The following is a 24,849-nucleotide window of genomic DNA, read 5'->3' as shown; positions in this document are numbered from 1 at the left end:
TGACTGGGTGACAGGGTGACAGTGACTGAGTGAGTGACTGACTGACTGGGTGACAGTGACTGGGTGGGTGACAGTGACTGGGTGACAGGGTGACAGTGACTGGGTGACAGTGACTGGGTGACAGTGTCAGGGTGACAGTGACTGGGTGACAGTGACTGGGTGATAGTGTGACAGTGGGTGGGTGACAGTGACTGGGTGACAGGGTGACAGTGACTTGACAGTGACTGGGTGGGTGGGTGACAGTGACTGGGTAGGTGACAGTGACTTACCTTGACCGGGTGGGTGCAGGTTGCCGCCGGGCGCTTTCCCTTCCTGCCCCCGATATCCCTGCGGCAGCTGCGCGGGATGGGAGGTGGGCTTGGGGGTGAGGGCTCGGGGGGGGCGGGGCACGGGAGGTGAGCTCGGGGGGACGCGGGAAGCTAGCCGCGGAGGAGCTGGCTGCTACTTCCCCCTACGTCCCACGTTGGGAGCAGGGGGGGGAGCAGGAGGGGGGGAGCGGCCCGCAGGAGGCTGGTACTTCCCCCTCCGCCCCACGTTGGGAGGGGGAAGGGGGGGGGGGCGCAGGAGGATCTTGCTTGTTACTTCCCCCTCCATCCCACGTTGGGAGAGGAGGGGGGGAGGGAGCAGGGGGGGGGAGCGGGCCCTGCGCATGCGCGCCGGGACAGCGGGGTATCGCCGCCATTTTTTTAAACTTTTTTTTACATTTATTTAGTTAACTGACGCCCGGCCGGAGTCATCGCGGGCCGCACAGAGAGGCCAGACAGGCCACATGCGGCCCGCGGGCCGTATGTTGTGCAGGCCTGATGTAATACAATAAATACATTTATGTCAAAAACGAATGTTGTTCTGACTAGGAATTTATTAAATGTATTTTATTTTAAAGCGGGGTTGGGGGCGGGGTTAGGGGCGGGGACTAGGGGCGGGACTAGGTGGCGAGTAGATTTTTTGGTTGGGCGAGTAGATTTTTGGGTGATTTGTCGAACACTGGATATATATATCTATATATATATATAGATATATATATTTATTAAGGTTATGGTGGGTAAAAAAGTGACAAAAACCCTCCACAGTATAGCATATAGCAACTGTAAATATTCCTGTTTATTCATTTGCATGTCTTAGACAGGTCTGCAACCCTGTCTTTCACCATTATCACCCAGCACACAGCACTTCCACTGCAGCAAGGGATTCTGGGAAATGACATGCAGATGAGCACACAGTGCCACCTTTTATCTCAAGCTCACATTACATGAACAACCCTTAGCCAATGCATGCTGCTTTAAACACAGCTTTTAAGCAAGGACTTGGGAGATGCAAAGTCAGTTAACCCACTCACAGACATGTTTGAACCTTGATGGGTATCATCAGTGTGAGGTTGGTTGCTGACATTTGCTCATTTGAGATTAAAGATTACCTACTCTTTAATCTCAAATGAGCAAATGTCAGCAACCAACCTCACACTGATGATACCATCACGTCTGCACCATAACCGTGGAGTAACAGATAACAGAAACACTATATTGCTGTGTGCAGAGACTGTATATGTTTAACTATAATAGTACCTGTTTTGCGGTGGCAACCAGTTTAGCTGTCCATCTCGTTAGTAAGGGCTGAAGCTGCATGTATAGTTAGTCTTCTAAGAGGAGTAGGCATTTATTTTAAGATTTATTTTGATTTAAAGGAACGGTGGGCCTGTTAGTGTATTATTTAACCCTGTAAATAAACCCCATATAGAGAAATACTGCTACGTTTCCTGCCTTAATCTGGGACATAAGATCCTACACTGTGACGGAGACATCACTATATATATATATATATATATAGTGATGTCTCCGTCACAGTGTAGGATCTTATGTCCCAGATTAAGGCAGGAAACATAGTAGTATTTCTCTGTGTGTGTGTGTGTGTGTGTGTGTGTGTGTGTGTGTGTGTGTGTATATATATATACACACACACACACACACACACACAGGCATACCCCGCATTAACGTACACAAGGGGTCCAGAGCATGTATGTAAAGCGAAAATGTACTTAAAGTGAAGCACTACATTTTCCCCACTTATCGATGCATGTACTGTACTGCAAACCTCATATACGTGCATAACTGATGTAAATAACGCATTTATAACAGGCTCTATAGTCTCCCCGCTTGCGCACAGCTTCGGTACAGGTAGGGAGCCGGTATTGCTGTTCAGGACATGCTGACAGGCGCATGTGCGAGCTGCTGTTTGCCTATTGAGCGATATGTCCTTACTCGCGAGTGTACTGTACTTAAAGTGAGTGTCCTTAAACCGGGGTATGCCTGTATATAAAATCAAAAATGAATAGACAATACCGTTCTATGGCTAACGAAATGCTTTTATTTGTGCGAGCTTTTGAGATACACTGATCTCTTTTTCCAGCTCTGTTATATTGAATAAAGCAGGCAAGGGGTTTACTCAAAAACAGTCACATATATATCCAACTCAATGTAAACTCCTTTAGCGCCAGGCAAGATAGGTTACACAAGGAAAAGTGAAGGAGTGGGTTCACCAGGAAAGTGTACATGGTCTGTAAGGCGGGGGTGTGAGATTTTCTGGGAGGGGGAGCAGCAGTTACAGAGGCCCCGCGCTCTCCCCCAAGGAATTTAAATGCCGGGGGACCGCGCAAGGCATCTGTAACTAACTTACCTTGGCTTCCAGCGACGCGTTATCACGGTAACCCGGCATGAAATTACACTGTGGTGTCACGTGACATCGCGTGACGGTACATGAACCCACGGCATCATTTGATGCCGAGCATGAGGGGGCGGGAGGGCGAGCAGGGGAGGAGAGCAGGGAGGAGGGGCACAGGGGGAAAACACTGCGCACCCCTGATGTAAGGGACAGAATAGTCATCTCTTACGAATAAAGAAGTGGGACTCACAGCAACATAATTAGCAACTCCCACTAACCATAACTGAGACTCGTTATATTACAGCTCAGAGGAGCAGGTAATTATAGTGTATTGACTCCCTATGTCACCACCCACAATAGAGTTGATTTGGTGACAGGACTTACAAAAGTATGACACTGATGCTAATGTTCCAGATATGTTCTGTGCATGATCAGAAGGCAAATAGAGAACTCGGAAATCCTAAAAATGGTCCACTACAAACCTGAAGTATGTTACCAAAAGTATGCTAGTTATAATAACTTTATATAGTGCTTTCCCTCCCTCCCCCCCAATGGGACTTAAAGAGCTTCCCATTTACAAAAAGGACAAAATAAAACATGTAAGGGTATAAAAGAGACCAAACACAAGGAAAGATACAATACAGGATGGGACGGTGCTGTAGCTATTAAATGCCAGAAAGGTTTCATCCTTTATCAACTTGCTAGATTTATTAACATTCTCTTTTGCTATTTTCGACCAAGCCAATGATAAGAGCAGCATTACTGTAATACTGTGTCAAATGTACATTGTCCATATATTTTAGGCAGGCATTTATTTCTAACTGCATTTTTTTTTAACTATAACAGATTTCTTCATGCCCTTGGCAACACGGTTTTTATTTTTTAAATCTGATGCTTTGTTCAAGGTATTTGGGAGGTTACAATTGAGTTTTTCCCGTAGTCGAGTACCATGTAAAAGGGTTACCATGGTAACTTTATATGCTTGTGATTTAAGGACATTTTTAACACCGAAATGTACAAAAAAAAATAGGATCTACTCAGGGGTTAAAGACGGCACAAAGGTAGCAAAACGCGGGACAAAGAAGTATTAGAGAATTACTGCCAGAAAACAAAACGGATCTCTGGTGTGGTAGGAAGCACACACCTTGGTTATATTGAAAGGTGACATTAATTCGTTTAATTAACAGCATCTTTTTCCAAATAAGGGTATTGGAGACGGCACCTCTGCTCTCTAAGCAAAAGGAGTGCGGGTGAAAATGAAAAGTTAGTTATTAAAATACAGGGCAGCATGTTTCTTTGGAGGTTGGAAACCAATATCCTCTTGAGCATTAAAACAGCATTGTAGTTTTCAGTACACGTCTCTTCCTCTTTAGGATTGTGATTGTAGGTCCTAAAAGGGAAGTGGTAATGTCGCTGCCTGGGAAGTGGGTGAACCCGTTTCAGTGCAAGGTGCCAGATCCTTCCAGCTTAAGTGTGTGTGTGTGTGTGTGTGTGTGTGTGTGTGTGTGTGTGTGTGTGTGTGTGTGTGTGTGTGTGTGTGTGTGTGTGTGTGTGTGTGTGTGTGTGTGTGTGTGTGTGTGTGTGTGTGTGTGTGTGTTGAAGCGGGTACTAAAGTACTAAACTGTACTTTGTAGAAGGGTCAAATAAGCAGACACACCAAATGTGTCTTTACCAGCTCAACGCTTTGGCTTCCCAATGGAGCTCTTGAAAAAGGCTGTATTGGGAAGCTGAAATGTTGAGCTAGTAAAGACACATTTATTGTAACATTTGGTGTGCCTACTTTTTTGACCCTTCTGTGTATGCCTATGTATGGATAGCCATATGGTGCATTCAAGTGAAGGTGCCTCGAGGCTCATCACTGCTTAGTCGATATGGGCATTAATCTCCTAGTTTTCAACACCAAAAATTAGAGTGTAAGTTCTATGGGGCAGGGACTACTGTTCTAAAAATATGCACAGCACTGTGTACATTGCAGCTCTAAATAAAAAAACATATATACGTTTGACATGCAGCACATCTCTTCCCTTACCTACAGATGCAGTCAGCTTTATTTAGCAGTTTTCCTCGAGGAAACTGCAAGTGAAAAGCACTTCCCTATGGCCAGACTAAGTGCCCATCAGGATTAACACAGCGGGGTCCCTGCTTCTGAATGGGACACTGCTGCGTTCATCCTAACGGGCTGCACCAGTCTGGAAGAGCTGCGCAGTGAGAGCAGACAGAAGTGGTCCCTCTCCCTGCGCATCTCTAACAGGCGATCACGCTGTTTTTATTTTAATTGCATAGTATTGAAGCAGGGGGTGTCCCAAGCTGAACCGCATTAAATTTCAGGTCCGGGGACCCCCTACTTCCCAATTTACAGGCCTTGGTATGGGGTGTCGGTATCTCCTGCAAGTTTAATTCTGACCATCTGTATGTGAAGCCATGTTTCCCCTGCCAAGGAAAGATTTCTGTCCTATACAAACGACTGGAGCCTAAATCTTCCTGAGTAAGAAGACAGCATATTGAATAGTGGCTAATTTAAGTTTACCTGTCTTAATGTCTTTTATATGGTTATGGTTTTCAAGGACTGTCCGCAATTAGAGGCCAGCTGTCTGAATTACCCATTAGGTAGTGGCTGTCTGCCCAGCAAAGCTAGAAATTGAAAAAATATATTTTTAATAGTAAGGAAAGTGTGTTTTTTGGGGGGGGTTTTAAGCTGGACACTCGGAGGTCAAAATACTAACTTTATACGAGTTAAAAGTACATACAGTAGGCTTCTGGATGGGATTGTGGCTTTAATGATAGTTACACAATATTAGTTGTATTGCCAATGTTAGGGACCCATAATACTGTATAAGTAATGGCTAGTTGTACCTTTGAAACTTATTGCCTTGACCGTATTGCAGGTCTCTCCAATGAAGATGTTACACATACAACCACCGCTATTTGGCTCAGCACCAAAGTTTTTCACCCCCACAAACCCCCGTTTGCATGGCCAGTGGCAAAAGTAACCTTGCCAGCCGCAACTGACACCATATGAGGTCTTAACACGCCAGATATTCATGTAATATCTAATCTGATGCATGTTCTCTGCATGTAAAAATGTGTAGGGACAATGCAGCCAGTCATACAGAAAGGAGAAGCCCTACTCCTCCCTTTGTTTTAAGATCTCCCCTCCTCACCCCATCATTCTGTCTTTTCAGCTGTTGGGTGTTGAGTTATTTTGCTTGAATGTTGATGGCAGCAGCTGTGACTGCAGTAAGATCCTCCTGGCTGCAGCCTCATGCAACACACAGTAGACCCTTTAGTCAATTTCCGACTTGAAGCAGAGCAGGTTCAGTCACCCAGAGCTCAGCACTGGACAGAGTGGAGTGCATGCTAACCGTGCACAGAGAGACACGCAGGCAAGAGGAGAAGAGATCCCACAGCCATCTCCTGACAAGGAACCGAGGACATTATAGGCAAGCAACATATAGAGATTACACTACACACATCAACTGTACTGAGATCCATCAAGAGCTGTCACCTACATATTGACCAAGGTAAGCCTGCGGTCATTTATTCGGATACCTTAACAGCACAAGCTCTCATCAGCCTTCCTATGTCCTCTATATGATCGTTATGTACCTATGGGATAGTACTGGTAACTTATAGTCTATAACTGCTTCTCAGTATTGTGAGGTCGTGTTGTAAGAGTATCACAGTACTACAATTGTCTTTGCACTTAGGATTTTACGAGCTCTTTTGATGTTTGTTTTATTCCTATGATAAATCCGGTCCCGTTTGTCAGGTTTCTCTCCCTTCCTCTCCGGTCACAGGACCTGCAGGGGAATGTTCAGATATTTCTATATTTGGAAAGTGACCTCTCTCTTCTCTGCAGCAGGGAGCGTGTCTCCTTCTTTAGCTGCTGCAAAATCCCCTGCTACAAAACGTCATTTTATTTCTCCAAAACCAGCCCCTGGCACACACTCTGCTCGTAGTATATTTTATTTCTCACACACCACCAGAAAAGGAGCTTTTCCCCCCTCCTAAGTGCACTTCCCAGCTGCCTGTGTGTAAAGTAAGTGATCTCTCTGTCACGTTGTGTCATTCTCTGCTTGAAATGAAAAGGCGACCATTTGTCTTATTTGGTAATGATAAAATGATTACTTTTTACATTTTCAACAAGGTGAAATTTGGAGCGAGTCTCTGTATGAGAGGGGAGGGGGGGGGGGCATACTCTGTATGAGGAGGGGGCATACTCTGTATGAGAAGGGGGCATACTCTCTGTATGAGAAGGGGGGCATACTCTCTGTATGAGGGGGGCATACTCTCTGTATGAGGAGGGGGCATACTCTCTGTATGAGAAGGGGGTCATACTCTCTGTATGAGGAGGGGGCATACTCTGTATGAGAAGGGGGTATACTCTGTATGAGGAGGGGGCATACTATGTATGAGAAGGGGGGCATACTCTCTGTATGAGAAGGGGGGCATACTCTCTGTATGAGGAGGGGGCATACTCTGTATGAGAAGGGGGGTATACTCTGTATGAGGAGGGGGCATACTCTGTATGAGGAGGGGGCATACTCTCTGTATGAGGAGGGGCATACTCTCTGTATGAGGAGGGAACATACTCTCTGTATGAGGAGGGGGCATACTCTCTGTATGAGGAGGGGGCATACTCTCTGTATGAGGAGGGGGCATACTCTCTGTATGAGGAGGGGGCATACTCTGTATGAGTAGGGAGCATACTCTGTATGAGATACTCTCTGTATGAGGAGGGGGCATACTCTCTATGAGGAGGGTGCATACTCTCTATGAGGAGGGGACATACTCTCTGTATGAGGAGGGCGCATACTCTCTGTATGAGGAGTGGGCATACTCTGTATGAGAGGGGGAGCATACTCTGTATGAGAGGGGGAGCATACTCTGTATGAGATACTCTGTATGAGGAGGGGGCATACTCTGTATGAGAGGGGGAGCATACTCTGTATGAGGAGGGGCATACTCTCTGTATGAGGAAGGGGCATACTCTCTGTATCCCACAGACTTCAATAGAGTCTCACAATTGAAAGCATTTCACTTAAATGAAGGGGTCATAGTATGACGCAGCTGATCGCATCATGATCAAACAAAACCTCCACTGACTTGCATGGGGGTGCTTCGTACAATATAGAATTACTTCCTATGTCTTTTGGCCCAAAACCCCAATTATCTCAATCATTTTAGGTGTTGACATTTATGCTGTAGGGAGGCTTCTAACTGAAATATATTAGAACCTCTGTAATGTACTGTGTGTGCATGCACATGTCATTAAGTGCACATTCTGCATATAAGCTTTCAAACCAAAGGCGGAAGTCCAGGAGAAACCTACATTTCATAACCAGGGTAATCCACCCTGGCCTACAGATGAACATAATAAGACATGAATGATGTGCCTATGGGTTAAACAAAATTATAGTGTTTGGCACACTCCTTTGGGCCTCCTACCTGCCTCGCTAGAGTACACTTTTGTGCTCTAGGGGAAAAAATGCAGAAGTTATTAGGTCTCACAAAATCCCAACCTGTATGTAAGTGAGTGAGTAATGCAAGAACACGCAATAAAGTGTGTGGGTTCAATACCTCCCATCAGCTACCAGCCATATGAACGCTAAGCTGGGAGAGGAGAATACCCAAGTAAGTTGGGCATAGTAAAGTAGTGTAGAACCTACCACTTTGGGATCTTCAATAGTTGTCGCTTTCTTTCCATGTGCTAGGTCATAAGATCTTTAAAAAACATACAGGTGCCCCCCCACCCCTCCTCTCTTGCCTTCCCTCTATGAAGGCCCCCTCCCTCTACGACAATTGAGGTTGTCATTCTTTTCCTCCAAAATGTAAAAATATTCTTGTATTAGGCTGTACTGTTTGTATGACGATTCATTGTTGTGTTACTGCCTAATAAAACCATTTGAAACAAAAAAAAACATACAGATGAAAACACCTGTGAGGTTTTGAAAGCTCTGTATCCACTATTGTACAGTATCTATGTAGAACTCTCATGTTGGACCATTAAAATGTATCGCAATCTGCAATGATGCAACAAAATGGCAGACTGTGATGTCACAATGAGTGTCGGAATGCAATGATGTTGCTTTTGCCTTAAAATAAAAATAAAATAAAAAATGAAACTGTGGCAGAAGAGTTTTCAAAACGACAAAGAAGTTGTCGGCATTATCAGGGGCGTAGCTATAGCCCGCGCTCTTGGGGGGCCCGTTCTCCCCCCTGTCGGCGGCACATTACTGGGCCTGAGATGTAGGAAGGACGCACAGAAGGAAATCCCTTCCTCTGCAGGTGGGCGGGGCCCTGAGATGCAGTAGGAAGGACGGAGGGGAAATTCCTTCCTCTGCTGACCCTCCCTAGGTGGGCGGGGCGTAGGTCAAGGGGGTGGGGCCTCAAGTAGTGCAGCATGGGGCTGGGGCTGGAGCTGTAGCCTGAGAGATAGCCTGGGAAAGGTGAGAGGGAGTGGAAGGGTTAAATCACAGGGGTAAAAACAGACATGGAAAGGAAAGGATACAGGAAGGAAGAGACACAAAGAGAAAATTAAGTACAAAAGAGAAATCCATAAGAGGGAAAAGAAAGACATTTGGGAGAGAGAGCAAAGAGAGAGAGCAGAGAGAGAAAGAGAGAGAGAAATGAGGGGGACAAAAGAGAGAGAGAGAGACATGATGGGGCCCTGACATTTTTTTTTGCCTGGGGGCCTGCACATGTTTAGCTACGCCACTGGCTGATGATGATGAGAGGGAGAGCTAATGGTTTTGAGGGGGAGAGCTGATGGTGATTATGATGATGAGGAGGATGGGGAGAGATGAGGAGAAGGGGGAGAGATTATGAGAGAGAGAGGATCAGGGAGAGGGAGAAAAAAATTGCAGTCAGTATTAACATTAATGGGGCCCTGAAAGAAAATGTTGCCCAGGGCCCCGCGCATGTCTAGCTATGCCACTGGGCATTATAGAAAGCGTTATACAGTGTGTGCTCTCAAATCAGAAATGGAGGGAATACTTAATTTTTTAAGAAGGGGTATACAGTTCTAGGTTTGTAAATTAAACAAGTAGTGGTAATATTATTATTATTATTATTATTATTAATAAACACACAAATCCCAAAAAGCTCAAGAAACCCCAAAACATCATATATATTTGTGTCAAAAAGGAGTGCTACTGAGCATGGCCAAATGTATACAACAAAAGACAGAAATGCTCCGTGCTACATCCAAAGTGACAAAATACATACTGCAATACTTCAGTGCTAATCTTCTCTTTAGTAGTGGTCATTTAGTTAAAGCCTTTGGCCAAAGCGTTATACTGTAAGCCTGCAGCCAACGTCACAGCATGACCAGTAAGCAGGTCCTAACACTACCTGATAAAATCCTCACTTACCTCTGCTGGAGGGAGAATGACGACATTGGGTCTGTCATATACAGGAACATGAGAATAAAAAAACTGCTAATTGGAAAGTGGGGCAGGGCAAGCTTAACCCCTGGGAGGAGCGGTCACCAACCTCCAAACAACTGATGCCAGTTGAAAATTATTGTAGTATTATTATTGGCACTTATTTATAGCGTGCCAAGATTCTGCAGCGCAGTACAATGGGGTTGAGATAAGACTATCAAATACAACATTAACGCACAATGGGTACTGATTAAAAAACAGTGACACTGTAATCCCCCAAGTGCCATCACATGTCAATCTTCTGTTCCAAATATTCTGGGCCATAGTTACTTAGTGGTGCTATGGCATAACACAAAATACAGTAAGATACAGTACCTTGTGGACCATCCCATTGAATGAGCTGTAAAGTGTCTTGCCTTTCACCATCTTACCTAAAATGAAGTATTCTGCAATCTTGGATAAGTCAAGTTATACCCTCATGCTTCAGCTCACTATAGTGTGTGTATGCGGCAATATACCACTGGGTCTGTCTATTGGAGGCTGATACAGTATGCGGCCCTTGTTTTTTTGATATATACAGTATTACCATGATCCCATGTCAAGTGTCTGCATTTAAATATCTGTTTTCATGTATTTTATATGTAAACCACATAAATAACTTTAAAATGGAAAAAGCAGTAACAAAAATAATCCAAATATATATATATATATATATATATATATATATATATTTTTTTTTCTTTTGTATCTTAATGGTGCTTTTTAAAAAGTATTTTTTATATAACACAAGTGGGTTTCAAAATGTATAGCTATACCTGTCATAACTCAAAGCACATTTATTAAACGTTGAAAACATTTTTTTTTCAATGCAGTCTCTCTTTCCTTTTAAAATCCTATGTCCTCCTGCAGCTTCCTTGTCAATGAGTCAGTTGGGACGTGCCTGTATTTAGAACACATATTCATTCCATAAGCATGTTCTGCTGATGATGATGCTGCTGGCAGCAGCCATTTTTGTTCATTCCCATGAAATCCCTAGATTAGGGATATGCAAAATGTTGGTGTCTCTATGAGCTATGAGCTATGAATTATGCAGCATACAGTATTACCAGAAAAGCCACTTAATCTGATGATGTAAGTCAATGTAGACTTGAGGTCTAATAATACTATATACCATTGGCATGCTTTATAACCATGACGCAATTCTAAGACACACAGAGTACAGTATGAAGAGTGGATATTGTCCGCTCATGTATTTTTGTTTGTGTACTGCATATACATGTTTGCAAATGGTCCTTTTTATATATAGAAAGACAGGCATCTTTCAAGCTTTTAGCTTATCTGGATATCACTTATCTCACACAATTCCTTGCTACCTCTCTCATTAATATTTCAAGCTGTCCTCTTATAATTACACCCTTTCAGCTCATCGTCTGCAAATGTCTCTTATTTGGCCTTGGAGCCAGATTTACTGATATTTAGATACACTGCCCACACAGGATGAGCAGAGGAAAATTTCCCTATAATGGAATGGTTTATAGTGAGATTTAACCCTTACTTCCACAGCCTTTACGACCGTGCTCGCAGTAGCAGCAGCTGATGACCCATACATACGTGTGCGCATGTATATATCTCCCATCTCCTGAAGATCCTTTCTATCCAGTTGTCCGCACAGCTGACAAAAGACTTGATCACTCCTCAACTAACTGTTTTATTTATGTAGCCCTTTTTCTGAACCCTCCCAAAGGAACTACTGGTCGCTGTATAACACCTGTGGCTCCAGGAGATCTGAGCCTCCGCTAGCTGGGAGCCTGGGGTAACACTTACACATTTCCTTACTGCAGCGCCTCCACTTACCCAGGATCCCCGTGATGTGAGATTCCCCTGGGCAAGAAACATACAACACCTTATGATAACCAATACATTTTACTTAAGAACATACACACATATATCAACAATAGAATAACAGGTGTCCCTCTACAGAGGAAACACTAATAACCAAGGCGTCTCACCAAACGCTTCCCCCAACACCGAGTGATCCCACCCAGTGTCCATAGGATCCCCACCCAATGTCCCGCACTCTTGCAGAGAGAGGATATGGGTGACTGCGCAGTCACTATTAAGCTAAGGGCCCGTTGGTGCACTTGTGAATGTAATAGTACCTGCCGAGCACTCCAGTACTCGGATCAGCAACTGCTTCACAAAGGATCCGTCGCTCGGTGATTCCGTCTGATCCCAAACGGGTTCTTTGCACGAGGACGGCCAAGGGCGATCTCACCCTGGATATAGTCTCTGTGGGCCCCGACTTGAGCCCGAACCTCTTCACAGGAACCGCAGCGTCCGCTGTGTCCCTATCTATCACTGGCACTACGTGACACGGTCCCTAACCTAGGGCCTGTCCCTGTAGCACCACAAACTGGGGAGTGAGGACCTATCTGGGACCTAAGGGGTTAATAGCCTGCTCCGCTCCCCTAACTCTTCCCAGTCCTGACTCTAGCTAATACTAACAGCGCCTGCAGCAAATACACTGCACACACTCAGTCAACCTGCAGCAACCCACTGCACACGCTGCATACACTGTGCCTATTTGTCAGCGCTCACAGCACTACCAGCCGTGACACTGACAAACCTGCACACTCTCACACCTAAGGGCAGAGTCCCTCACCTAGGGGCTGTCCCTCAGTTCTACCCACTACCCTAACAGTGATTGGGGCCTGCCTGGGACTTGGGGATCCTTACCTGGTGCAGGAGCCACTTGCTCCTTACACCCTTCCCCTTCCTGCTCCCAGCTCCAAATGCTGCACCAAAGCCCGCGAAATGTATCTATATCTCCTCCAGGGAATCCTTGGCCCTCATTGGCCACTATCAGGCACCTGGAGCCTGCCTCGCTAGACCCTATGGGAATTGTAGTCCCGTGGGACCTGTCTGGGCATTGGGGCCGCGTGCGCACTTGCCCTGCGCATGCGCGAACAACTAATGGCCGCCGCAACCTTTTCCTCTGCCTCCCTACCTTCGCGCGACTTCTCCCTGGCTCTAGTGTACCTGCTGCGCATGCGCGATCCTGCGCACGCTCGCGCAACACTTCATGGCGGCCCCTGCTAGCCGGGTACGCCGCCGGAGCTCCAAGGATGCCGAGCGCTCCCTGCACTGGCCCCCACCCTCGCGAAGTGCCGGCTGGTCCGTCGCTGCCTCCGGCGGCACCCCCGACCACTCGGCACTCGCGGAGGGGGGTCAGTGAGTGCGAAATAAACCCGGGGCTACACTTATCATTTTTAAATGATGCTTTCAATTTCTTAGGAAAGACTGGCTCAACCATATCAGCTACTTTGCAACTACAGAACAGAGTATGATGGGCAGATGAGCAGTCTCCTCAACGAAGTACATTAGATAGACATTGTAAAAACCCCAAAGCTTTTGGAAATGTATTATGTTTGGCAACTTATTTAAAGATACTTATATTGATTTTTTTTATTTTTTTATTTTTATGAAAAGGCCCTTTAAGTGCTAATGTTATTAAATTGTGGATAACCAGGCATGCGATTTAGAGGTACATAAACAGGGACCTTTATGAGGGCTGGTAGTGGTCCTAGTTATTGGGGGAATAAAAAGCACGTGTTACGCAGAATGAACATGCAGCTAGTAACCTCGTTGCAGTAACCTTTTACATATCCCTGAGCATACTGATTTACGGGCAGTCTGTACCCCATTGAAGGTGAGCCGTAATTTGAATATATTCTGCATATAATAACGGCTTATTAAATCGAGAATCCTAAGTATCGACAAAATACTTGAAATGACCCCAGATAATGGACTTCATAGTCTTTTGTGCGCTGCCATGTTCAGGGTTCTGCATCTTTCTGATGTCAGTTTGTCACTTCCTGCACTGTCCCTTATGCTTGTTACAGGGACAATTTGGGCATGGAGGAAATATTTGAAAGAAGTGTGATTTTAATGGAGACTTCCTTTAAGATTCAGTAATGATGCATCAACATTGTTAGAGGCGGCTGGTTGGTAACAATATAGTTCTATTACATCTTCCTGTCATCTATCTTCAAAGCGATGTTACATTACATTGATATCGTGATACCTGGAGCGTCATGAATGTGTCCTACTGAGAACTTATTATTTATTTTTACATTTGTAACAAGAACAGAATGCACAAGGCAACAGGACAAGGCAATGGAGGTTTTGAGGTAAGCATTACGTTCAGGACGAAAGACTATGCTCAGTCAATTTGATGGGTAGCAAGCAGCTGCAGGAGATAGGAGAACCGCCCACTCGGTAGCAGGCTCCCAATGGCAGGGCGGAGGCGAAGTGAGCCGCAGGTGATCCTGGGTTTAGAGTGGAGTTACGGTTAACCCCTCGTGTGCTCTTGATGACGCGGTGCTGGTGCGTGGTCTCTTGGGGCGTGACATGTCACACGTGTTGTCACAAGATGCAGGGGCAGGACCTAAGCCCGAGCCTGGAGGTATCCCTCTGTCGACGGCGCAGGCCTGTGGGTAGCTTCCCTAGTCTGCGGCGCGTCACCCGAGTTGTCACGGGGCCTGTCGCGGGGGCGGGACCTAACGCTGATCCTCACACTTTGCCACCTCTACATCCACAAAACACACACCATCAGCACCCTCTCTACTCCCACTGCAGCCCCCTGTAAACCCACAAACTGCAGACACACACACACAGACAAAACACTCTGAACCCCTCCTCCACCCACACAACACACACTGAAGACACACACACACTGTAGTCAGCCCCCCCCCCTCTACACCCACAAAACACACAGACTAACAAAACAGACTCTGCTGGCCCCCTTTACATCCACAAAACACACAACTAACACACAAACCTTTCCCCTCCCTGTCCCTTGCGGAGCTCTCTGCAGGCAGGGTGGGGGAGGAGTCTGTGTCTTGGTGGTGCCTCCTATCCAATCACCTGCCCTGTCCGAGCGCTGATCTCACTCTTTGTGAATGAGAACTGAAAGTTGATTGGCTTAAAAACTTGTCAGGGTGCCAAAAATTCCGGGATATTACTGATTGGATAATGCCTGAAATTTTAACCAAACAGAGAGCAGGGGTTTCAATAATTCCCGGAATTTACCAGCTTTAGCCTATAATGATTTAAAGTCTAGTCCCATGTGGTAGGCAGGGCAGGAGGGGATAGCTGAGGGGGCCATCCCAAACTCACCATGGGGGTGGTTGGGCATGTGTCTAGTGCATAGCCCTGGAAGGACACTGTGCCAAGTTTGCCTACCCTGTTCCTCACCCAACAACCTTTCAGATGGATCCACCCTTCCATCACACAAACTGTGGTCTGGGTCTTGTTCCATAGGAACACCTAACTTTTTATTTTGTATGTTATTTTGAGCTTCAGTCTCATTGCCATTATCCGATATAGTGGTTGTGAGGACATATTTGCATTCACTAATTGGCATAGAAACTATCCAGATGGTGATTAGTCCCAAATGACTCTGCCTATTGTATAAAGCCCTAAATCCAAAAAGTGAAAATTCCCAATGACTACAGCTGCAGAGCACCACTGGCCCCCCAATATTGAGAATTTGTCATTGAATGACACTGGAATACCTTGTACAGTTAGCATTACGTTCCTGTGTGGGACATCAAGTTATCTGCAGAAATGACCAAGTTGACTGAGCCTTGGCACAGGTGGGGAAAAACCAGTGTAGTTATGGAGCAGAAAACCATATCGGATTTACCAAAGTCAAAAAATAAAATTAAAAACAATAGGGTTTTTGTACTCTTTCATACATCTGATGCACCTTTCTGCTCCTGTTTAGCACCAGTTTGTCTTGATATGAACATCCTCTTAATTTTCCATGTAAGTGAATGCTGCAGGTTAATTTGTGGACTTCGATAAAGTGGATTGTTTTCAAGCATAGGGAACATGTTTGGTTAGTTTTTGTTGACTGCTAGTGGTTATAATATTTGTCACCACAATAAAATTCAGGTCTTGGCATTGGACACATTCATTCTAAGACCTGGCTGTTCTAATGTTTCATTACGAACAATACTTCAATCAGCGTCGCCTCTTACCAAAGAAGAAATGGACGTTTCCTTAAAACATCAGCTTTATTTTCACACAGATACAACATTACACAAAAACAACAACGAAAATGCCATTCGGCTAACGTGTATACCATACCAGCATAACGGGTGCTTCCTCAGATGTGTAAATGGCAAGTAAGATCATACAAACATTTATAGTCACCCACCTCGCCCCACTAATTAAAGAACTTCACCCCTTGTGCACAACACATAAAGCCAGGACTGGATATTTATCAGATGTGGTAACAAACTAATCCATTAAATTCTACATATAACACAAAAAAAAAGTTACTGAATATAGCAGAATACAGTTGTATACCTCCGTTCGTATGTCATTTATCCCCTTAAAATTCTTCAACTTTTACATATATCCCACATTTCAATAAAGTTGTTCAACTGTTTCCTATCAATTGTGCTGTATGTTGATTGCAATTTAATTCTGTCCCAAGAACGCAACAGGGAACACCCTAACAATAGTGGGAAACATCCCATTCTTTATTTAACCCAATTTGCATTCTAGTTTCTAAGTGAAATATCCAAAAGACCTCACGTTTACACAGCAGTATGAATTGGTCTCCTCTGCTAATATTGGTCCTAACCTTTTCTATTCCCTGGAAAGAAAAAACAAAAAAGGCAAATCTGCTTTGTGATGTTTAAATTGCTTAAATACAGGTGAACTCACATAATTTCTTTCAATGTGGCTAATGTGATCCCTGAAGCGCTCCTTGTAAAGGTCCAACATGCTGAACACCACATTTGCAATTAAGGAAATTGGTCACATTAGAGCTTTCACAATTGATACAATCCTTAAAGGTAAAAACATTCACCCTGACACATTGCTTTGGAAATGTTTGGTTTTGTAAACATATTTGCAACACTTACTTACTTCCCTTCCCCCCTCCACATCCAAACATCCTTAGCCGCTTCGTGAGCAAATGTGTGGAAGGTAAAGAATGTCTATATCGACTGGGAGACGAGAGGTCTCCCAAAGTCACTGTTCTTCTCGGGATACAAACTGGAGACATCCCCAAAGTGGACGTTAAATCCGAGTCCAACGTTTAAAACCTGTCAGTGTTACCTCCTTTTATACAAATATCACTGTACTCTAAACTAAAGTTTGTGTCAAACGTTGGTGCCATTTTAATCATCTTGTTGGATCCCTTACTAAAAGACTCCTTCATTTTGTATGCTCCAACAGGAAGTATAAGGGCTTTCATATCACCATCACATGCCTTCTCCAAAATCCACGGAGGGAAACCCCTTTCTATAAATCTGTACTGTCTTCTGCTCCAAGTTGGGATGTATCCCACAGAACAGTTCTTTCTAATTCTGAGAAATTGTCAGACCGGGATACCTTTTTAACCAACGACTTGGTAGCAACTATCAGCCCTTAATAGACAGTTACCTGTATTCTTCTTCCCATAAATATCCAGTGATTAGTCAAATCTTCATAGATCTTAAGAGTTACATCCAAAGAAAATCTATGCTTGTGGCATAGCAATAACTAGTAAATTGAAGTCATTATGATTCACCCACTCAACAAAGCAATTAAACTCTTCAATAGCACTACCCCGAACATCTGATAAATATCCAGTCCTGGTCTTGTTGTGTCTTCTGCACCAAGGGTGGAGTTTTTTTAATTAGTGGGGAGAGGTTGATCACTATAAATGTTTGTATGATCTTACTTGCTGTTAATGCCTCTGAAGAAGCATTTGAGGTTTGTATGATCTTGACATTAATACCTCTGAGGAAGTTGAGGGTGTGCAATGCGATGGGTTAATGGTGTTTAAAAAAAAATTATACTGTCTGTGTGTCTGTGTGAAATAACGTTTATGGTTTAAGGAAACTTCCAGTTCTTTATCAAGATGCGCCGCTGATTGAAATATTGATCATATGGAGAAAGGTAAGATACGGGATTTACCTGTGACCGCACTGCCTATTCTATGCTGACCCGTTGCAGCTCTGCCGTTGTTTGCATGTGGAATAAGGGGGGATGAGTAGTTACTATTCCGTCTGGGAGCACCAAGTCACTTTTTTTTCTTTTTTGTAAGCAGTCTTCTAATGTTTTTAACCAAGGATAGAAGGGTGATACAGAGAAGTATACACATGTTGAGTAACATTATCATACGTGTCAAGTGATTCTTTCCATAACTTCCCATAATGATGCAATATGTATAGTATCGTGGGCTGCACATTCTTCGTGTCTTCCTTGACACACTGCATCAATTAGTAGTGCTTGAAACAAAGCCCACTTTATGTAATGGCTCACACTCCATTCCCTAAAGCATGACATTTTAAAACCAATTGGGAGATTCAATCATTCCTTGATTTACTTGTGACCTGCAAAATGTCTGAATATCAGAACAGAACATTGGAATTTAGAACAAGAACAAAGCTTACAGTAATGCGACCAATAAAAATTGAGGCCCTTATACAATATGGTGTGAGGCCGCTTTCCCATGTCCGGGAAGGATCTGAGCTCAATTCAAATAAATATGGTTTAGAGACTTCCATACCTTGAATATGGGCATAGGCGTATTAGGAGCAACAGCATCTCTAGTAGGTTTCATTTACGTGATTGATATCATTTTTAAACATCAGACAGAAGTATTTCTAAATGTTTTATGCAGCAGTCTGTGCTGATCACTTTTTTTTGCATATTTTTTTTTTTTACTTTCATGGCTTTCTCATTGCTCTTTCCAACTGTTCTTATTTTATTTTTTTTAATTATTTTTAACCTATGATGCTCTGTTCAGGAGATATAAAGCTTTTGAAATATTAAGTGCTTGGGAGATTAAAATGAATCTCTCTAAAGCCAGTTACATTTAAGTTGTTTAAAAATAAATAAATGTATGTTTGCCTGTTACGTGCAACTTGTCCCTTTTAAGTTGGTTTATTCTGAGTGAGTTTTGCTGTGTATTGCTTCACAGAGCGCATATCAATGTAGTTCAGTCTGATTATGATCCACTTGTGTCAGCATGCAGTCTGTGGAAAACTGGAATAATACCAGCAGTTATAGGAATGTAATAATGGGATGTATCAATTTCTGTTCACCCTACTATATATTCTCACTGCCCCTCTAGGCCTTAGCTTAGTGTAATAATGCTAAACAAAGTAATGTCAAATATATGTTAAGCACTAAACATCTCTCTTGCATTTGACAGAAAAGTTTCTCCCTAACCGTGTGCCGCTGATTGACCATATTGGCCATTATTTATATATAGTATCTGCGTTATTGGGAAATGAAGTGATTTCAGTGGATAAATGAAAAGGATATTGTTATTTCCTTCTCTTCTGCACTGCACATGAACCCATTCCTACCTGTGTGAGACCCAAAATCAAGCAAGCCCTGGATTGTCACCCTTTAAAGGCCCTGCTGTAGAGCTGCAAGTGCTAGCCTAATGAGATGGGAACCTGATAGATAGGATTGGGTATATAGCAATCTTGGCCTGGAATAGCCTAGGTCAGGCTGACGGATGTCCCCACAAAAACATTATGCATATGTAGTATTAGCTGGCATAGGAGGTCTTTAAAATAAAACAATGTAAACGTGTATATTTTGGATACAGTGATGGATGGTCTTCCAAAATAAAGGAGTAGAATGGATGGCTGCTTTAAACTAGACCTTTTTGTTATCCCTGGAGTTCCTATAATGAAGCTTTCATATTTGCAGTGCTTTTGACAGATTGGTGCAGTGTAATAATGAGGAACTTCTCCATACATATATATATATATATACATATTTTTTATTTTTTTAACATGTTTTTATTATTTGTCATCCCTCATTGCTTTGTATCAGCAATAACCAACAGGAGACTTCCATACAGTAGATTGTAGGCTGACCATACGTACTGTTTAAAACGGGATAGTACCGTTTTATTTTCATATTTCCCGACCGTCCCGTCGTTTTAATATAAATGTCAATTTTGTTCCGTTTTTAATAAACTATATATAGTTTTACATTTTTTGTAAAAAATTGAACGCGGATTGTTTATTTCTCATAAGGCGCTATGCTAATCAATGCGTACAGTAAAACCACTAGTGTGACAAAAGAGGAAGTTCCATTTACTTTATCCAATCAGGGCCAGGCTTCTTGCCCAGAGAGAGAACAGCGCTAGTAAGAGACGGAGCTAACGCGTTCTCGCTGCTTAGTATGATCGGTGTCCCACATTGTACTCATATCGTTATTTCCTTAGCGTTGGCGGCTGGCAAACTGATCCCCCACCACTGAACCTACTAGAAATCCATTGTGCTTCTGACTCAATAAAGTAAATGCAGTGTAGTGGGGTGTGGGGATAAATAAAACTTTTATCGTCTTACTTTTTCATGAATACGGAATATTACATAACCCCGTCTCATTTTTGCCATCCCAATGTCCTGTTTTTGTCTCTAGGAAATATGGTCAGCCAACTCAGGAGCAAGGAGCAGGGCCCTTATTAACTCTGTATCTGTTTGCACTTATCTGCCGTTATTTGTATCTCATTCAGTTTATAGAATTGGTCTCTCTCTGTACCCCGACTGTACTGCTCTGCAGGATATGTTGCCGCTTTATAAATAAAGGATAATAATACATTAGTGGTGTTTTAATGGATGTCGGGTTGGTAGCCGTAATTATTGTGTTGGCCCAAATAATGTCCTGTATTGGGGGGCTCTTTTATTCTATGGATAAGAACGTTTAGGATGTGCTTAGTCAGCTGACTTTATAGTGTATGATGCGGAATGTTAGGTGGCCCCAAACATACAGTGCTACCTTAAATGATCCCTTTCTTCTCTTTCCCCCTCAAAATATCGACACTCCCTCTCCTTAAAACTCATTAAGTGGGTTAATCTGTGAGATAAACCGCCCTTAATCCTACAGGTCATCGTAAAGGCAGAAACAGGATAATAAAAATCAGACCATTCCTGATGTAACTTTCAAAATGTTATAATATAATCGCCCTTCCTCTTACCAAAGACATAGAAGCTCATGGAACAAAAGGAAATCACATTTAGGCCCATATTTACATAGCAGTGTTCCTCAATAAGACGGCATCCATGCCAGAAGGGGTTTGTGTATATTTTTTTGTGACTAGTGTTGGAGCACTCTGGGTTAAACAGCAAAAACATACAGTAGGTATAAATGTAACTTGGCTTTATGCGGGTGCACATAGAATGAACTTTGGCCAGCAAGTGTCCTAAAATTGATACAGCAAAACGATGTCCACAGCACTCATGTTTGTACAAAAACAGGATATTTTATTCACTTCATCCAAGTACAAAAACGATAAAAAAAATCAGGTGACATTTCTGGTTTAAAAAACAAAACAAAACAGCGGCACTCCTCTGATGGGAATGTCTTGCCTAAGTGCACCACGTAAAAATAGGTCCTACAACAGATGATTAAACAAGGTACTCACAGGACTTGAAAAATAGAGGGGGAAAGTTGAATGCGCAAAAAAAAAATCGACATTTCGGTTCTGTCTTAAAATATTTTCCTTTTTTTTTTTCTTTCAAATAAACTTTTCTATCTACTTTTTAATATTTAAATGTATTTATATACAATATCATAATAGTTAAAAACACAACGAACCAATTATACGGGCACTGGAACGCCTTATAATAAAACCGTTTGTTGAAGAAAATTCACGTACCAAATAGCAGAGACCCAATGTTCCGGTCTCCAGGGAGACCTCTCTCACGGGTGATCCCTAAGTTGCTGAAGGCTGCAGCACGTGCAGCCATATTGCTGAACCCAGAAGACGCCAGAAGCGATTGTCAATACGCGCTGTAATTTATGTGTGTGTGTGAATTATTACTTGTCCTACTTTTAATATAGATTTTAACCACAGGTGCGCTTTCTTGTGTCTCTTAATATTTTTAGACTCCCCTGTTTGTGAGTAAGGTGAATTGCCCACTTCAAGTTGTGCAGCAAAGTGGTATATCCTTATCGAGCAAGGATTAAATTGAACAACTGTGCAGAGGACAATGGAGATATATATATCTATCCAGCAGCTCGTGTTGATTTCACCGCTGGATGAGGGCTATCCCAGTGATCTTCCAGATACTGCGGTTGCAAGCCTCTCTTCATATTGCTCCAACACATTTTCAGATTTCATCCTCCCATCTTACTTTTGGTCGTCTTGGTATTTTATTTTCCCTTGGAATCTAGTCAAGTACCATCTTTTCTAAAATGGCCTTCTTCCATTTTAATTTGTTCACCCTTGTGATGATGTCACAGACTTATGTTTGGTTTTGAACCCATTCATTCTTTTTCCTGGCTCTTTGGGTAAAACCCAGCATACATCTCTCTATACGTTTCAGTTGTCTGAAGGTTCTGAATTATCTTCACATTTAGTTTCCAAGTCTCACGTCCACACGTGAGCACAGGCAGAATACACTGGTTGAAAACTTTCCTCTTGAGGCACGGTGGAAGGTTCCCTTGAAAGATTTTCTTGTTTCTTCTGAATGGGTTCCATCCCATCTTCATTCAGGTTCCCATACATTATTATGTGCCAGCCAATGTAGACACAGTCTTCGACTTCTAGTTCTATTCATTAAGTTTTTTTTTGCAAAGTTAACACATTTGAACATCACTTTGCTTGCAGAAAGTTATATGGCGGCCCACTTGCTTCGGCCCGTGACGATTTGTTGCTGGTGGTCTTTTCAGCTCATGACAAAAATAATATCTGCAAATCGTACGTGACTCAAGGTTTTACAGTTGATTTTGATTCCTTTTTTGCAATGCGATATCTCGAACAATTAAAGTGTTGCCGTGACAAGCTTTGGTGACCTGGTGTCTCTCCGTCGCACTTATTTGCTGATCCTTATCTTTGCTTTTTATCTTCATGTAAATTAATAGTTGATGTGGCTTTCTCCTGAATGGTCTTTATAATGTCTTCAATACTGTCTTAATGTATTTACAACTGCTTAGGTGTAGACAGAATCAAATGTTTTTTTCGTAATCTACAAATCGTAAACGGAGTTGTAGATCATATTAATTTCTTTTGGGAAATCACTTCCTATACGATTTGATGAGGTCTATGGTGTTGTATCCACTGCAAAATCGCGTTCTCGAGGCTGCGCGAAGTCCAGGGTCTGCTGCAGCCGATTAGTAAGTATCTTCATAAGAATGTTGCAAGTGATTGGAAGTAGACTGGTTGGCCTGTAGCTCTTGAGGTCTTCTTTGTCTCCTCCCCCCCCCCTGTGCTTTCAACTACAATCTTTATTAGTTCATTACATTTGTTTTTGAAAGTGTCCCCATGTATTTTTTGCAGGCTGATGGAGTTTTTCAGTTTTAGGTGAAATTCTCTGCTGCTATTGATGTTTTTGCCTGTCTTTATAATCAGTTTTCTTCCCATCTTCGCATTCCGATATAAATTGTAGCGAACCAATCTGTGAGCACTCCTTGTGTCGCAATGGTGAGTATCACACTGTGCACTCTTTAATTACGTGTTTCTTGTTAGCTAGGACAGGTGTTCGCAACTTTCTGTGCTGCGCCCGCCTGCCTGCTCTTCCCCCAGTGTCACGCCCCCCCCCCTTACCTTCAATCTGGCGTCATTTGACGCTGCGTTGCCATGGCGACATGTAGCTTGAAGCCGGCTGAATTAAGTGAGTTACAGAGGCCACGCGCTGAAGAGTGCAGGGCCTCTGTAACGACCCCCCCCCCCCCCCCATAAAAAATCTTGCGCACCCATGAGCTAGGATATAGTCAATGTGATTCTTTAACACCCATTGCCACCTTCCTGCCACTTTGGGGTAATGAGAAGGATTTGAGGGAAGGAGATATATGTGTATATATGTTCTCTGACAGGGAGCTGGGACTTGGAATGAGTTCTCCCACATATTATCACTAGGTTGGATATTGCATGATTTGACTTTTCTTCCCCCATGCAACAGGATGTGTGGAGCGCTGGTAAAAACAATGAAAGGATCTGTGTAATGTACTTACCCCATATTTGTGAGTCACTATCCCATAACTGCTCATTTCCTAACGTTTGGCTGCATTAGTCAGCAGAGTGTTTTTTAATGATATTCATTATATTGTTTGTAACAATAAAAAGGGCTTACACGAACACTCAATACTGTTTTAGAGACTACGTAAGCATGATCAGAATAGGGTCAGTATCGACACCAAATCCCCCAAATATTTAAAATAAACATAATTCCCTTTGACTGGACATGCTTCGTTTATCTTGAAAGCAGGACATAACGAATTGGTCATTATGCCCCTGGCAAAGTGTCACATCTTGAATACTGCATGTCTGGGTAACAGTCCCCAAAGGCTCTTTAGCTATATAAAGAACCCAGACATGCTAATTGGATGTAATTAATAGATGTGGTGGGGGAAAGGTTACACCCGAAGAATATGCTTGGAATTAATTGACAAGAGTAATGATGAATGAATATGAGAATATAACGAAGTCGGTCATCCTATGGATAGCTACACAGTTCCTCGTAGAGTAACACAGACACTTACAGCACTTACCTTGTAAGCTCTTTGGGGCATTTACCACTTATCTCCATTGTTTGCAATTTCTTTACCTTCTATTGTAATTTGGGAAAGCGCTGCGTACATGGTTGGCCTGCTACATTACATCACTCCATATTGGGATTCCCAGTCCCTTTTCATTGCTCCTTGTGTCCTTGCTTGGGTTAGGACAAGGGATGCCTGGATTCCTTGTGCATTTTATAAAGTATTTATCGCTTGAGATAATTATTATTTATTTGTTAAGCACCAACATATTCCCACAGAATTGGTAAAATGGGGATACAGA

The 24,849-nt window shown here is 43.1% G+C and overlaps 1 protein-coding gene and 1 long non-coding RNA gene across 6 annotated transcripts in view; both read left to right on the top strand.

The window, feature by feature from the left end:
* Positions 1-24,849, top strand: part of LOC142491535 (uncharacterized) — a 258,875-nt gene that overhangs the window by 183,429 nt on the left and 50,597 nt on the right. The gene's annotated exons all lie outside the window — the stretch shown is intronic.
* CORO6 (coronin 6) overlaps positions 5,829-24,849 on the top strand; it is a 69,618-nt gene continuing 50,597 nt past the window's right edge. For 2 of the 5 annotated variants that reach the window (XM_075594244.1, XM_075594241.1), the window contains exon 1: positions 5,829-6,176. The gene's annotated coding sequence lies outside the window, so the exon portion shown is untranslated. Of the gene's footprint in view, positions 6,177-6,533; positions 6,695-24,849 lie in introns of those variants that run through there. The other 3 variants (XM_075594245.1, XM_075594243.1, XM_075594242.1) reach the window with 3 other exon arrangements.

The sequence above is a fragment of the Ascaphus truei genome, chromosome 3 (genome assembly GCF_040206685.1).
Source record: "Ascaphus truei isolate aAscTru1 chromosome 3, aAscTru1.hap1, whole genome shotgun sequence".
In the NCBI taxonomy this organism is placed as follows: domain Eukaryota; kingdom Metazoa; phylum Chordata; class Amphibia; order Anura; family Ascaphidae; genus Ascaphus; species Ascaphus truei.
This window is presented reverse-complemented; position numbering and strand designations above follow the sequence as displayed.